The following is a 16,744-nucleotide window of genomic DNA, read 5'->3' as shown; positions in this document are numbered from 1 at the left end:
CACCGCACACACCCCAGCACTAGAGCCCCCATCATCACCGCACACACCCCAGCACTACCGCCCCCATCATCACTGCACACACCCCGGCACTACCGCCTCCATCATCACCGCACACACCCCAGCACTAGAGCCCCCATCATCACCGCACACCCCGGCACTACCGCCCCCATCATCACCGCACACACCCCGGCACTACCGCCCCCATCATCACCGCACACACCCCAGCACTAGAGCCCCCATCATCACCGCACACCCCAGCACTACCGCCCCCATCATCACCGCACACACCCCGGCACTACCGCCCCCATCATCACCGCACACACCCCAGCACTAGAGCCCCCATCATCACCGCACACACCCCAGCACTACCGCCCCCATCATCACCGCACACACCCCAGCACTACCGCCCCCATCATCACCGCACACACCCCAGCACTACCACCCCCATCATCACTGCACACACCCCGGCACTACCGCCTCCATCATCACCGCACACACCCCAGCACTAGAGCCCCCATCATCACTGCACACACCCCAGCACTACCGCCTCCATCATCACCGCACACACCCCAGCACTAGAGCCCCCATCATCACTGCACACACCCCGGCACTACCGCCCCCATCATCACCGTACACACCCCAGCACTAGAGCCCCCATCATCACTGCACACACCCCAGCACTACCGCCTCCATCATCACTGCACACACCCCGGCACTACCGCCCCCATCATCACCGCAGACACCGACACTACCGCCCCCATCATCACCGCACACCCCGGCACTACCGCCCCCATCATCACCGCACACCCCAGCACTAGAGCCCCCATCATCACTGCACACACCCCAGCACTACCGCCCCCATCATCACCGCACACACCCCAGCACTACCGCCCCCATCATCACCGCACACACCCCAGCACTAGAGCCCCCATCATCACTGCACACCCCGGCACTACTGCCCCCATCATCACTGCACACACCGGCACTACCGCCCCCATCATCACCGCACACACTGACACTACCGCCCCCATCATCACCGCACACCCCGGCACTACCGCCCCCATCATCACTGCACACACCCCGGCACTACCGCCCCCATCATCACCGCACACCCCGGCACTACCGCCCCCATCATCACCGCACACCCCGGCACTACCGCCCCCATCATCACTGCACACACCCCGGCACTACCGCCTCCATCATCACCGCACACACCCCGACACTATCGCCTCCATCATCACCACACACCCCGGCACTACCGCCCCCATCATCACCGCACACACCGACACTACCGCCCCCATCATCACCACACACCAGCACTACCGCCCCCATCATCACCGCACACACCCCGGCACTACCGCCCCCATCATCACCGCACACCCCGGCACTACCGCCCCCATCATCACCGCACACCCCGGCACTACCGCCCCCATCATCACCGCACACCCCGGCACTACCGCCCCCATCATCACCGCACACCCCGGCACTACCGCCCCCATCATCACCACACACCCCGGCACTACCGCCTCCATCATCACCGCACACACCACAGCACTACCGCCTCCATCATCACTGCACACACCCCGGCACTACCGCCTCCATCATCACCGCACACACCCCGGCACTACCGCCTCCATCATCACCACACACCCCGGCACTACCGCCCCCATCATCACCGCACACACCGACACTACCGCCCCCATCATCACCGCACACCCCGGCACTACCGCACCCATCATCACCGCACACCCCAGCACTACCGCCCCCATCATCACCGCACACACCGACACTACCGCCCCCATCATCACCGCACACACCCCGGCACTACCGCACCCATCATCACCGCACACACCCCAGCACTACCGCCCCCATCATCACCGCACACACCGACACTACCGCCCCCATCATCACCGCACACACCCCGGCACTACCACCTCCATCATCACTGCACACACCCCAGCACTACCGCCCCCATCATCACTGCACACACCGACACTACCGCCCCCATCATCACCGCACACACCCCAGCACTACCGCCCCCATCATCACCACACACCCAGGCACTACCGCCCCCATCATCACCGCACACCCCGGCACTACCGCCCCCATCATCATTGCACACATCGACACTACCGCCCCCATCATCACCGCACACACCCCAGCACTAGAGCCCCCATCATCACCGCACACACCCCAGCACTAGAGCCCCCATCATCACCGCACACACCCCAGCACTACCGCCCCAATCATCACCGCACACACCCCAGCACTAGAGCCCCCATCATCACCGCACACACCCCAGCACTACCGCCCCCATCATCACTGCACACACCCCGGCACTACCGCCTCCATCATCACCGCACACACCTCAGCACTAGAGCCCCCATCATCACCGCACACCCCGGCACTACCGCCCCCATCATCACCACACACCCCGGCACTACCGCCCCCATCATCACCGCACACCCCGGCACTACCGCCCCCATCATCACCGCACACACCCCAGCACTAGAGCCCCCATCATCACCGCACACCCCAGCACTACCGCCCCCATCATCACCGCACACACCCCGGCACTACCGCCCCCATCATCACCGCACACACCCCGGCACTAGAGCCCCCATCATCACCGCACACACCCCAGCACTAGAGCCCCCATCATCACCGCACACACCCCAGCACTAGAGCCCCCATCATCACCGCACACACCCCAGCACTACCGCCCCCATCATCACCGCACACACCCCAGCACTAGAGCCCCCATCATCACCGCACACACCCCAGCACTACCACCCCCATCATCACCGCACACACCCCAGCACTAGAGCCCCCATCATCACCGCACACACCACAGCACTACCACCCCCATCATCACTGCACACACCCCGGCACTACCGTCTCCATCATCACCGCACACACCCCAGCACTAGAGCCCCCATCATCACTGCACACACCCCAGCACTACCGCCTCCATCATCACCGCACACACCCCAGCACTAGAGCCCCCATCATCACTGCACACACCCCGGCACTACCGCCCCCATCATCACCGTACACACCCCAGTACTAGAGCCCCCATCATCACTGCACACACCCCAGCACTACCGCCTCCATCATCACTGCACCCACCCCGGCACTACCGCCCCCATCATCACCGCACACCCCGGCACTACCGCCCCCATCATCACCACACACCCCAGCACTAGAGCCCCCATCATCACCGCACACACCCCAGCACTACCGCCCCCATCATCACCGCACACACCCCGGCACTAGAGCCCCCATCATCACTGCACACCCCGGCACTACCGCCCCCATCATCACTGCACACACCGGCACTACCGCCCCCATCATCACCGCACACACCGACACTACCGCCCCCATCATCACCGCACACCCCGGCACTACCGCCCCCATCATCACCGCACACCCCGGCACTACCGCCCCCATCATCACCGCACACACCCCAGCACTACCGCCCCCATCATCACCGCACACACCCCGGCACTAGAGCCCCCATCATCACTGCACACCCCGGCACTACCGCCCCCATCATCACCACACACCCAGGCACTACCGCCCCCATCATCACCGCACACCCCGGCACTACCGCCCCCATCATCACCGCACACACCCCGGCACTACCGCCCCCATCATCACCGCACACACCCCGGCACTACCGCCCCCATCATCACCGCACACACCCCAGCACTACCGCCCCCATCATCACCGCACACACCCCGGCACTACCACCCCCATCATCACCGCACACACCCCAGCACTACCGCCTCCATCATCACTGCACACACCGACACTACCGCCCCCATCATCACCGCGCACACCGACACTACCGCCCCCATCATCACCGCACACCCCGGCACTACCGCCCCCATCATCACCGCACACACCCCGGCACTACCGCCCCCATCATCACCGCACACACCCCGGCACTACCGCCTCCATCATCACCGCACACCCCGGCACTACCGCCCCCATCATCACCACACACCCCGGCACTACCGCACCCATCATCACCGCACACACCCCGGGACTACCGCCCCCATCATCACCGCACACACCCCGGCACTACGCCCCCATCATCACCGCACACACCCCGGCACTACCGCCTCCATCATCACCGCACACACCCCGGCACTACGCCCCCATCATCACCGCACACACCGACACTACCGCCCCATCATCACCGCACACACAGACACTACCGCCCCCATCATCACCACACACCCCGGCACTACCGCCCCCATCATCACCGCACACACCGGCACTACCGCCCCCATCATCACCGCACAGACCAGCACTACCGCACCCATCATCACCGCACACACCGACACTACCCCCCCCCATCATCACCGCACACACCCCGGCACTACCGCCTCCATCATCACCGCACACCCCGGCACTACCGCCCCCATCATCACTGCACACACCCCGGCACTACCACCCCCATCATCACCCCACACCAGCACTACCGCCCCCATCATCACTGCACACACTAGTGCAGTGAAACAAGTAGAGGTGAGGTCAGAGCTGCGGTGGAAGGAGGAGAGAGGCGTACTCTCTCATACTTATCAATCAGTGAGTACACGAGGAAGCTAGCTGCAGGACACATGGATGCCTGGAGAGGGGGGGGCTGGCTGCTTGACACATGGAGGCCTGAAGGGTGGGGGGGGGGCTGGCTGCTTGACACATGGTAGCCAGAAGGGGGGAGGGGAGGTATATAAGAGCATGGGAAAGCTGGATGCTGAGAGATGTATATCAGAGCATGGGAAAGTTGGGTGCTGAGAGATGTATAGCAGAGCATGGGAAAGTTGGGTGCTGAGGGAAAGATGTATAGCAGAGGATGGGAAAGCTGGGTGCTGGGGGAAAGATGTATAGCAGAGGGGAAAGCTGGGTGCTGGGGGAAAGATGTATAGCAGAGCATGGGAAATCTGGGTCCTGAAAGAAGATGTATAGCAGAGCATGGGAAAGCTGGGTACTGAGGGAAAGATGTATAGCAGAGCATGGGAAAGCTGGGTGCTGAGAGAAGATATAAAACAGAGCATGGGAAAGCTGGGTGCTGAGAGATGTATAGCAGAGTATGGGAAAGCTGGGTGCTGAGGGAAAGATGTATAGCAGAGCATGGGAAAGCTGGGTGCTGAGAGAAGGTATAGCAGAGCATGGGAAACCAGGGTGCTGAGGGAAGATGTATATCAGAGCATGGGAAAGCTGGGTGCTGAGAGAAGATGTATAGCAGAGCATGGGAAAGCTGGGTGCTGAGGGAAAAATGTATAGCAGAGCATGGGAAAGCTGGGTGCTGAGGGAAAGATGTATAGCAGAGCATGTAGATGGTGGGTGCTGAGAGATGTATAGCAAAGGATAGGAAAGCTGGGTGCTGAGGGAAAGATGTACAGCAGAGCATGGGAAAGCTGGGTGCTGAGGGAAGATGTATAGCAGAGCATGGGAAAGCTGCGTACTGAGGGAAAGATGTATAGCAGAGCATGGGAAAGCTGTGTGCTGAGAGAAAGATGTATAGCAGAGCATGGGAAAGCTGTGTGCTGAGAGAAGATGTATAGCAGAGCATGGGAAAGCTGTGTGCTGAGGGAAAGATGTATAGCAGAGCATGGGAAAGCTGTGTGCTGAGAGAAGATGTATAGCAGAGCATGGGAAAGCTGGGTGCTGAGGGAAGATGTATAGCAGAGCATGGGAAAGCTGTGTGCTGAGGGAAAGATGTATAGCAGAGCATGGGAAAGCTGTGTGCTGAGGGAAAGATGTATAGCAGAGCATGGGAAAGCTGTGTGCTGAGGGAAAGATGTATAGCAGAGCATGGGAAAGCTGTGTGCTGAGAGAAGATGTATAGCAGAGCATGGGAAAGCTGGGTGCTGAGAGAAGATGTATAGCAGAGCATGGGGAAGCTGGGTGGTGAGAGAAGGTATAGCAGAGCATGGGAAAGCTGTGTGCTGAGGGAAAGATGTATAGCAGAGCATGGGAAAGCTGGGTGCTGAGGGAAAGATGTATAGCAGAGCATGGGAAAGCTGGGTGCTGAGAGAAGATGTATAGCAGAGCATGGGAAAGCTGGGTGCTGAGAGAAGATGTATAGCAGAGCATGGGAAAGCTGGGTGCTGAGAGAAGATGTATAGCAGAGCATGGGAAAGCTGGGTGCTGAGAGAAGATGTATAGCACAGCATGGGAAAGCTGGGTGCTGAGAGAAGATGTATAGCAGAGCATGGGGAAGCTGGGTGGTGAGAGAAGGTATAGCAGAGCATGGAAAAGCTGGGTGCTGAGGGAAAGATGTATAGCAGAGCATGGGAAAGCTGGGTGCTGAGGGAAAGATGTATAGCAGAGCATGGGAAAGCTGGGTGCTGAGAGAAGATGTATAGCAGAGGATGGGAAAGCTGTGTGCTGAGAGATGTATAGCAGAGCATGGGAAAGCTGGGTGCTGAGAGAAGATGTATAGCAGAGCATGGGAAAGCTGGGTGCTGAGAGAAGATGTATAGCAGAGCATGGGAAAGCTGGGTGCTGGGGGAAAGATGTATAGCACAGCATGGGAAAGCTGGGTGCTGAGAGAAGATGTATAGCAGAGCATGGGAAAGCTGGGTGCTGAGAGAAGATGTATAGCAGAGCATGGGAAAGCTGGGTGCTGAGGGAAAGATGTATAGCAGAGCATGGGAAAGCTGGGTGCTGAGAGAAGATGTATAGCAGAGCATGGGAAAGCTGGGTGCTGAGGGAAGATGTATAGCAGAGCATGGGAAAGCTGTGTGCTGAGAGAAGATGTATAGCAGAGCATGGGAAAGCTGGGTGCTGAGGGAAAGATGTATAGCAGAGCATGGGAAAGCTGGGTGCTGAGAGATGTATAGCAGAGCATGGGAAAGCTGGGTGCTGAGGGAAGATGTATAGCAGAGCATGGGAAAGCTGGGTGCTGAGGGAAAGATGTATAGCAGAGCATGGGAAAGCTGGGTGCTGAGGGATGATGTATAGCAGAGCATGGGAAAGCTGGGTGCTGAGAGAAGATGTATAGCAGAGCATGGAGAAGGTGGGTGCTGAGAGATGTATAGCAGAGCATGGGAAAGCTGGGTGCTGAGAGAAGATGTATAGCAGAGCATGGGGAAGCTGGGTGCTGAGGGAAAGATGTATAGCAGAGCATGGGAAAGCTGGGTGCTGAGAGAAGATGAATAGCAGAGCATGGGAAAGCTGGGTGCTGAGAGAAGATGTATAGCACAGCATGGGAAAGCTGGGTGCTGAGAGAAGATGTATAGCAGAGCATGGGGAAGCTGGGTGGTGAGAGAAGGTATAGCAGAGCATGGGAAAGCTGGGTGCTGGGGGAAAGATGTATAGCAGAGCATGGGAAAGCTGGGTGCTGAGGGAAAGATGTATAGCAGAGCATGGGAAAGCTGGGTGCTGAGAGAAGATGTATAGCAGAGGATGGGAAAGCTGTGTGCTGAGGGAAGATGTATAGCAGAGCATGGGAAAGCTGGGTGCTGAGGGAAGATGTATAGCAGATCATGGGAAAGCTGGGTGCTGAGAGAAGATGTATAGCAGAGCATGGGAAAGCTGTGTGCTGAGAGAAGATGTATAGCAGAGCATGGGAAAGCTGTGTGCTGAGAGAAGATGTATAGCAGAGCATGGGAAAGCTGGGTGCTGAGTGTTATGGTTAATATTTTATATTAGGTTAGATTATCATTTAAGCAATTTATATATAAATATATCTTTGATAATTTTGTACTTTTATATTAGCTTCATAAGTGTTATTCATAAAAGCAATAACACAGGGTGTACTCTTTGTTATAAAGATGCTTTTAGTCTCAAAGGTCTTTGTTAATGAATGTCCAGAAAACTGGACAGAACTAGACTTAGGAATGCAGCCGATCCATCATTTACGATCTTGTTTTTGTCAACCTATATACCCATTTAAGGTAATCTATTAGGTCATGCCCCTTTCTTTGTGACAGTAATAAAACTAGTGTCTTGGGCATCTGAGATTTCAGACAAAGCCTGGTACACGGACATTAACTGTGTGTTCGTGTGTTTGTCTCCGATGCATCGCTATTAATTGGACCAACACTGGCAGATCTGGAGATCACTTTGTATCTCACCCTAAATTAGCTCTCCCAAGAAAGTGGTTTCCACGACAGAACATGGTGCTGAAACCTGGGATGGTTAACTGGACCTCTCTGTGACCCGACTATAAAGACCTTCCCAGGAACCACTGAACAAAATCCGCGGTGAGTAACCCATTGTGTTACAAATGTTTCAGTGCTTTCTGGAGGTCCGAGACGGGTACGTAGTGGTCCAACAAGACCATTCTTATCAAACCTCTGCCAGTGTTTGGATTTTGTGTGTATGATTGAAATAATAGAGATATGCCATCTGTGATCTGTTATATGTATCAATGTGTTTTTAAATGTGCGAATGATTGTTGAAGGAAATTGAATGAAGAGTATAACATCTCAGCAGTTGAAAGATTATATGTTGTCCTGTGTTTTCTATATGACTGTTATCTCTGGAATTATATTTTAAGCTATGAGGATCCTTTAATGTGGGACTGATTGATCTTTGAGTGACGGATGTATTGTAAAAATCTGACAAACCATTGTGCTGGTGTTTATGTTCTCTTCAATTTGCATTTAAGATGGGAATTGGCTTAATAGGAGGTGTAGTTTGTAATCATCCAGTTTATCCAGACAAAGAAACATATAGCCATTAGCCAGAGAGGGAAAACTTATTGAAGATTTTATTTTTGGAGCTGCGCCCTCTACAGGACAAGAAAGGGAACTTGTTTGAGTAGTTGAAATCTGATATGCTCTGGTCTGGATACACTGTCTCTTTTGTGTTTGATGTAATCTGTTTGAGTCACAGGTAGATGGAGATTTTGTAGGAAATTAGCTTAGTCTCCCATGATATATTATATTGAGAAGTAGAAGTAATCCCAATAACTGTTGGTAGTAGAGTTTATGAATTGTTATTTGTTTGGTTCTGTATCAAAATTGTACGGGTACAGAGGGCTGGTAACCTGATGCTTCCTAGAAATTCTCTTGCGAGAACAGTGGTTCTGGGAGTAGAAATCCTTCTCTTGCGAGCAAATTGGTGCTGGGAGAAGAGTAGAGTCTTCTGCGGTTAAGACTCTATGGCCCATTTCAGTTCTACGGTTAACTGCGGGCATTGAAGTTGCAGTCAGAGGACTGGCAGCTATAGGATGTAATCAGCCTCAGAGGTACCACCCATGTCCCTACAAAGGGTATAGAAGAAAGACGAAAAGGGAATGAAGCAATGGATTGATGCAAAATGTTATTGGAATTTCTTTGTTTTGGGAGATGTTTTTTTTCTGCAAATGTGAAGACTGTTTGAAAGATAAAAACAAACAGGTTAGAATGTGAATAGACCCGTATTGACCTATAATGATACAAAAAAAAACAGTATGCGTTATAAAAAGTAACATGCTGCGTGTGTATGTAAGGCAATGAGTTTATAGAACAGAATGGAATGATGGTGAAGTATATTACAGCAGCAATGTATGAAGAACCATACAAAAGTAAATGGTGTAAATGTAAGGTGCTAAAAAAAAAAGAGAAAATGTGCAAGCAGTAGCAATGGTAAATGTGTCAGCTAAAAAGACTGAAGGTATGTCAGCCATGCTGCATAGGAAGATAGCACAATGTGTGAGAGGATGGTGCCTCGCTACGGACATCTTGTTGGTGTGTGATGTCCAGAACCAATGTGTGGTTTTGTGATTAGTGTCACCTTCATCAGGGTGTGGGGTTGTCGCAGCCCTAGAGGCTTTAAAGGCTTAGACTACAGCAATGTAAAAGGTTGGGCTTGTGGACAAAAAAGGTTTTGTTTTTTTTTGTTTTGAGGGGACAAATGTCCCAAAAAGGCAACAACTACTATCGTGACCCCCACCACCATAGGAAACTGACAATTCAGACGTCTCCCACAACCCCATTGTCATCCCCCGGGGACTATATTCATTGTTTCTTTCTTGTGACCCAGGTTTTAGTTTTCTCATATTCACTTATTAATTTAAGGACAGACGTGTTGCAGAAAATTGGGACCTGCATATAATTTACCCTAATTGGGCCCAAGGTGACCACCCCCCCCCCCCTTAAAAGAAGGCACTCTGTGTAATCTCCGAATCCTGACTGACAATTCCCAAAGCTAGTTGTTTGACTTGAGAATAAATCCAGACAGTTGTGTTCACATAAGCAAAATAGACGTGGGAAAAAGCTTTAACCCTTTACCGCCACAAGCAGGTTGGACATATAGCCGGCGTCCTCACCCAAGAACACGGTGGCAGACAGCACCCTCCAGAGTATTACTCTGGGATACTACATTCAGTTATTACAGTGACCCCTGCTTGTGTAAGAGCTGGGCAGCTGTTTCAGGACTCTATTAGACAGACAGAGGACATAGTGTTAAGCTGCCCCCTCACTCCAAGCTCCTCATGCTGTATCTGAAAGACTCCAACAGGCTCAGACCCACCATCCTTCAGTATAAAGGCCGGACAAATATTAAGCTTTTCCCTCTTTACATTCCCCCATAATGCTCTCAAACTGTAATGGTCTAAATCCAGCTGCATGATTAACAGTGGATTGTAGAAAAGGGAGGAGAATATTTGGATGGGGAAGTGGGAGGGACCATGAGACAAGACATGTCCCTGTGGGAGAGACCGTGAGACAAGACCTGCCCCTGAGGGAGGGACCATGAGACAAGACATGTCCCTGTGGGAGAGACCGTGAGACAAGACCTGCCCCTGAGGGAGGGACCATGAGACAAGACCTGTCCCTGTGGGAGAGACCGTGAGACAAGACCTGCCCCTGAGGGAGGGACCATGAGACAAGACCTGTCCCTGTGGGAGAGACCGTGAGACAAGACCTGCCCCTGAGGGAGGGACCATGAGACAAGACCTGTCCCTGTGGGAGAGACCGTGAGACAAGACCGGCCCCTGAGGGAGGGACAATTAGACAAGACATGTCCCTGTGGGAGAGACCATGAGACAAGACATGTCCCTGTGGGAGGGACCGTGAGACAAGACATGTCCCTGTGGGAGAGACCGTGAGACAAGACCTGCCCCTGAGGGAGGGACCATGAGACAAGACATGTCCCTGTGGGAGAGACCGTGAGACAAGACTTGCCCCTGTTTTTCAAACTAGCAGATGAAGAAGTTCAGTTTGATATGACACGTGACTGTCAGGCATTGGTGGAGGCAGAAACAGAGGACTTGACAAATATCACTGATGTACCACTCACTAACCCCTCTGCTGAGTATTTTATAGATGGTTCCAGAGCTTTGGACAATGATCAAGGACTGTTCATCACCGGGTATGCAGTAGTCCACAATGGTAAGGCAGTAAGAACCATTCCCTTCGAGCTACTCTGCGCAAGAGGTTTGAGTTGAAGGCATTCGCTGTAATGTGCAGTCTGGGAAAAGGTAAGAAGAGCAATGTATTTTCTGACTCACAATATGCTTTTGGGGTAGCACACGACTTTGGCGCCATTTGGCGAAGCCGTAATTTCCTGACCTCTGTTGGCAAACCCATAAAGAATGCGCAGGCAGTAGAGCAGCTACTGACAGCACTCACCCTTCCCCGAAGGGCAGCCATAGTCAAAGTATCGGCACACGCGCGGGAACGAACTCCCCTTGCAGTAGGGAATGCACTGGCCGACAAGGCGGCTAAAAGAAGCAGCAAGACTGCCTCTGACAGACATACTGGCCATAACAGACATAGCCCTCTCAGGGAGCTTAGTGACCGATAGTGCGGGGTGCCCCCTTACAGCAAAGGAGGCTGGCACCGTACCGGCCCCAGTGGCTGTTGATCGTGAACTATTGCAGGTCTTCCAGACCCAGGCCCCCTCAAACGAACAGAATGCGTGGGTCAAAGTGGGCGCTGTACGGTCAGAGTCAGGGGTATGGCAGGTAAACACCCGGATTTGCCTCCCACGCTGCCTGTTCCCCATGATGGCTGCCCTGGCACATTCTCCGGTGCAAAGGTGTGACGTGTGCGGTAGTGCTGAAAAACTGATGTGCCCCAGGGTTCCCGAATATGGCTGCAAAGTATGTCTTGTTTGTGCAAAATACAGCCCCGGTAGGCCTATTTGAGTTCCGCAGAAATTCAGCACCAAAACCAGATTACTCATTTCAGAGACTGCAGGTGGACTACATACTGCTGCCTAAGGTGGGTACTTATGAATATGTCCTGGTATGTCTGAAGCTTAGACCGTGATGAAAGATAATATAAAGACCACAATTACCATCAAGAAAGTAATAAGTAAGGTGGTTTGCAGATATGGGTTTCCCAAAACTATAGAAAGTAACAGAGGTGCTTACTTCAATGGAGAATTAAATGAAACAGATCATGGCTACTTTGGGATTAGAACATGCTTTCCACGTTCCCTATGACCCACAAAGTAGTGGGAAGGTGGAACGCTTTAACGGTACTCTTAAATTAAAGTGCATGGAGGAAACACACTTGCCCTGGGTAGATTGCTTGCCCATCACATTGCTTTCAGTGAGAACTGCCCGAAGAGGTATAAAGAAGCTGTCCCCATATGAATTAATGTTTGGTAGTATTCCTGAGACAGAATTATATTTCCCACAGCAATTGCAGGCCTCGTATGCTTTTCTCACTGAATATGTCGCTGAGTTGCACAAACATCTGACTGTTACTCATAACTGTGTTCTTTCCTCCATCCCAGACCCCATGTTTATAAGCGGCACACACACACCGGCACCAGGCGACTGGGTCGTGGTCAAGAGACACATAAAGAGACCATTGGAGCCTAGATCCAGGGAACCATTCTAAGTGATGCTAACCACTGCCACTTCTGTCAAGATCCAAGGCAAAGATACAAAGATAACCACTCTGCCTTTTGGATTATGCTGATGGCAACTGTACCTCTTGTCCCATCAATGAGGCACTAAAAGAGGACTGTGATAACAAACTGCTAAAGCATCACCAAGTTCTGTTCCAAGATATGGACTCTAAAGCACTAAGAACTGTTGGATATGCACTCCGAGCCCAATATCTTCTAATTCTACGCCATATCTTGCAGATCCCCTGACCCTATATGAGGACTATAAGTTACGCCTGTGATGCTCACACTCTTAGGACTGGAAAAACTGTGAGAGTACTTCAATTACTCGTGATTATTTGTAATGATAGTTGTTTCCAGAAAAGTGACCAAGGATGTTTTGAGCAATAGTGAACTGTGGTTTACACACTCTGTGTAGACTTGTGAACAACTTTACCTAAACATTCCCTATATAACCGAGCTGCAGACAAATGTCTCTGACAATTTGGTTCTCAGGTATCACTGGGTGGCTGATGGGCATTCTACAGATGGGAATGTTGGTACTATTAGTGTATGTAGCTGCAAGAATTGGTATATTTGTTGTGACAACATTAGGTAAAGAGACTCGTAAGATCAAACATCACAGGCCGTCAGTTAACACATCTGCAAAACATCAAAGTGCTCCCTTGGTAAACATATATGATGAAGTTTACAAACAAGATATCTATCGGTGAACGGGTTTGGCCCCTTCATGCTGTCTCAGCATGGGGATATAGCTGGTGGATAAATTGTCTGTAAATAATAAAAAGGGAGGAATTGTTATGGTTAATATTTTATATTAGGTTAGATTATCATTTAAGCAATTTATATATAAATATATCTTTGATAATTTTGTACTTTTATATTAGCTTCATAAGTGTTATTCATAAAAGCAATAACACAGGGTGTACTCTTTGTTATAAAGATGCTTTTAGTCTCAAAGGTCTTTGTTAATGAATGTCCAGAAAACTGGACAGAACTAGACTTAGGAATGCAGAAGGATCCATCATTTACGATCTTGTTTTTGTCAACCTATATACCCATTTAAGGTAATCTATTAGGTCATGCCCCTTTCTTTGTGACAGTAATAAAACTAGTGTCTTGGGCATCTGAGATTTCAGACAAAGCCTGGTACACGGACATTAACTGTGTGTTCGTGTGTTTGTCTCCGATGCATCGCTATTAATTGGACCAACACTGGCAGATCTGGAGATCACTTTGTATCTCACCCTAAATTAGCTCTCCCAAGAACAGTGGTTTCCACGACATGAGGGAAGATGTATAGCAGAGCATGGGAAAGCTGGGTGCTGAGAGAAGATGTATAGCAGAGCATGGGAAAGCTGGGTGCTGGGGGAAAGATGTATAGCACAGCATGGGAAAGCTGGGTGCTGAGAGAAGATGTATAGCGGAGCATGGGAAAGCTGGGTGCTGAGAGAAGATGTATAGCAGAGCATGGGAAAGCTGGGTGCTGAGAGAAGATGTATAGCAGAGCATGGGAAAGCTGGGTGCTGAGGGAAAGATGTATAGCAGAGCATGGGAAAGCTGGGTGCTGAGAGAAGATGTATAGCAGAGCATGGGAAAGCTGGGTGCTGAGGGAAAGATGTATAGCAGAGCATGGGAAAGCTGGGTGCTGAGAGAAGATGTATAGCAGAGCATGGGAAAGCTGGGTGCTGAGGGAAGATGTATAGCAGAGCATGGGAAAGCTGTGTGCTGAGAGAAGATGTATAGCAGAGCATGGGAAAGCTGGGTGCTGAGAGAAGATGTATAGCAGAGCATGGGAAAGCTGGGTGCTGAGAGAAGATGTATAGCAGAGCATGGGAAAGCTGGGTGGTGAGAGAAAGATGTATAGCAGAGCATGGGAAAGCTGGGTGCTGAGAGAAGATGTATAGCAGAGCATGGGAAAGCTGGGTGGTGAGAGAAAGATGTATAGCAGAGTATGGGAAAGCTGGGTGCTGGGGGAAAGATGTATAGCAGAGCATGAGAAAGCTGGGTGCTGAGAGAAGATGTATAGCAGAGCATGGGAAAGCTGGGTGCTGAGAGAAGATGTATAGCAGAGCATGGGGAAGCTGGGTGCTGAGGGAAGATGTATAGCAGAGCATGGGAAAGCTGTGTGCTGAGAGAAGATGTATAGCAGAGCATGGGAAAGCTGGGTGCTGAGAGAAGATGTATAGCAGAGCATGGGAAAGCTGGGTGGTGAGAGAAGATGTATAGCAGAGCATGGGAAAGCTGGGTGCTGAGAGAAGATGTATAGCAGAGCATGGGAAAGCTGGGTGCTGGGGGCAAGATGTATAGCAGAGCATGGGAAAGCTGGGTGCTGAGAGAAGATGTATAGCAGAGCATGGGAAAGCTGTGTGCTGAGAGATGTATAGCAGAGCATGGGAAAGCTGGGTGCTGAGGGAAAGCTGTATAGCAGAGCATGGGAAAGCTGGGTGCTGAGAGAAGATGTATAGCAGAGCATGGGAAAGCTGGGTGGTGAGAGAAAGATGTATAGCAGAGCATGGGAAAGCTGTGTGCTGAGAGAAGATGTATAGCAGAGCATGGGAAAGCTGGGTGGTGAGAGAAAGATGTATAGCAGAACATGGGAAAGCTGTGTGCTGAGAGAAGATGTATAGCAGAACATGGGAAAGCTGGATGCTGAGAGAAGATGTATAGCAGAGCATGGGAAAGCTGGGTGCTGAGGGAAGATGTATAGCAGAGCATGGGAAAGCTGGGTGCTGAGGGAAGATGTATAGTAGAGCATGGGAAAGCTGGGTACTGAGAGAAGATGTATAGCAGAGCATGGGAAAGCTGGGTGCTGAGAGAAGATGTATAGCAGAACATGGGAAAGCTGGGTGCTGAGGGAAGATGTATAGCAGAGCATGGGAAAGCTGGGTGCTGGGGGAAGATGTATAGCAGAGCATGGGAAAGCTGGGTGCTGAGAGAAGATGTATAGCAGAGCATGGGAAAGCTGGGTGCTGAGAGAAGATGTATAGCAGAACATGGGAAAGCTGGGTGCTGAGAGAAGATGTATAGCAGAACATGGGAAAGCTGGGTGCTGAGGGAAGATGTATAGCAGAGCATGGGAAAGCTGGGTGCTCAGGGTAAGAGCCAAGTGTCAGTGTCATTATCCTGTACCCCGAGTGTCAGTGTCATTATCCTGTACCCCAAGTGTCGGTGTGGAGGGGGGGGGGGGCCCAGGTCCGAACTTTGCACCAGGGCCCATCAAACTCAAGTTACGACACTGACGGGGAGGAGAATGTACGGGCTGCAGGGAGGGAGTACAGCAGCCCACACAGGAGCAGCTCCACCCACAGATTCATCACCAGCAACAACACTGCACCGAACACTCCACTGTCACCTCACCTGAATTGCAGGAATGTGCTGCTGGCTGATAACAGAGAACAGGAGCTGCGCACACAGGAAAGAACTGCAGCACTGCGAAAGACGAAGGACCTGTAGTGACGTCACTGTCATGTGATCAGGGGGCGGAGCTCAACGACAAAAGGTGACGTCCCCGTCATGTGATCACTACAAGGGGTGGCACACTCATCCACACACCATATGTACACGCTTCCTCATCTGCACCCCCATCATCACACCAACCTCTCCTCTCCTACAGATGTAGCAGAGCTGAGACATATAGCAGAGCTGTGACGCTCAGATGTAACATACCTGAGACAGATGTAGCAGAGCTGAGACATATAGCAGAGCCGTGACGCTCAGATGTAACATACCTGAGACAGATGTAGCAGAGCTGAGACATATAGCAGAGCCTGACGCTCAGATGTAACATACCTGAGACAGATGTAGCAGAGCTGAGACATATAGCAGAGCTGTGACGCTCAGATGTAACATACCTGAGACAGATGTAGCAGAGCTGAGACATATAGCAGAGCTGTGACGCTCAGATGTAACATACCTGAGACAGATGTAGCAGAGCTGA

General features: G+C 51.7%; 1 pseudogene; it reads right to left on the bottom strand.

Annotated features, from left to right (window-relative positions):
- The window catches only part of LOC142264960 (uncharacterized), a 43,170-nt pseudogene extending 26,910 nt beyond the window's left edge, over positions 1-16,260 (bottom strand).
- Between the last annotated feature and the right edge of the window lie 484 nt (positions 16,261-16,744).

Source organism: Anomaloglossus baeobatrachus, chromosome 1 (assembly GCF_048569485.1).
Source record: "Anomaloglossus baeobatrachus isolate aAnoBae1 chromosome 1, aAnoBae1.hap1, whole genome shotgun sequence".
Taxonomy (NCBI): Eukaryota; Metazoa; Chordata; class Amphibia; order Anura; family Aromobatidae; genus Anomaloglossus; species Anomaloglossus baeobatrachus.
This window is presented reverse-complemented; position numbering and strand designations above follow the sequence as displayed.